Here is a 497-nt window from a genome sequence, read left to right as displayed (position 1 = left end):
GACACATTAACATTAAACTCTGCTGAATTTTACACAAAAAGTGTCACAATTTCCCAATTCTGCGTTAAAGACAGCACTGCGAAATTTTCCCATAAAAAAAAAGGAAAAATCATGTAGTTATTCCTAAACTTCAGCAAAGAGATCTCCGTAAAGGAAAACTCTGGGCTTCGGAGAGTTTCGGAATTTGGAACCCGAAAGCCTGCTTCTCTATCAGCACTGTAAAAAATAGTGGTAAATTTTTTCTTCCCATTCCGGAGTAAATTCCCTCGTGGTCAGGGATAGCTTCCGCCGATACATGTATGGAGAAAAGTGTTTACGTGTCCACCCGGGGAAAATTTTCATTGCCATTGAATAAGTAAATTTACTCTGTGGATAGGTAAGTTCTTATTCACGTTCATGATAGAAAATCACTCATTCCATTACGCTGTGAATATCTGCGTTTGGATGTGCGAAACATCTTCCTCGATCCAAGGGGGAAATTTACGCACGCGTGGACC

The sequence above is a fragment of the Thrips palmi genome, unplaced genomic scaffold (assembly GCF_012932325.1).
Source record: "Thrips palmi isolate BJ-2018 unplaced genomic scaffold, TpBJ-2018v1 HiC_scaffold_16, whole genome shotgun sequence".
Lineage (NCBI taxonomy): Eukaryota > Metazoa > Arthropoda > Insecta > Thysanoptera > Thripidae > Thrips > Thrips palmi.
This window is presented reverse-complemented; position numbering follows the sequence as displayed.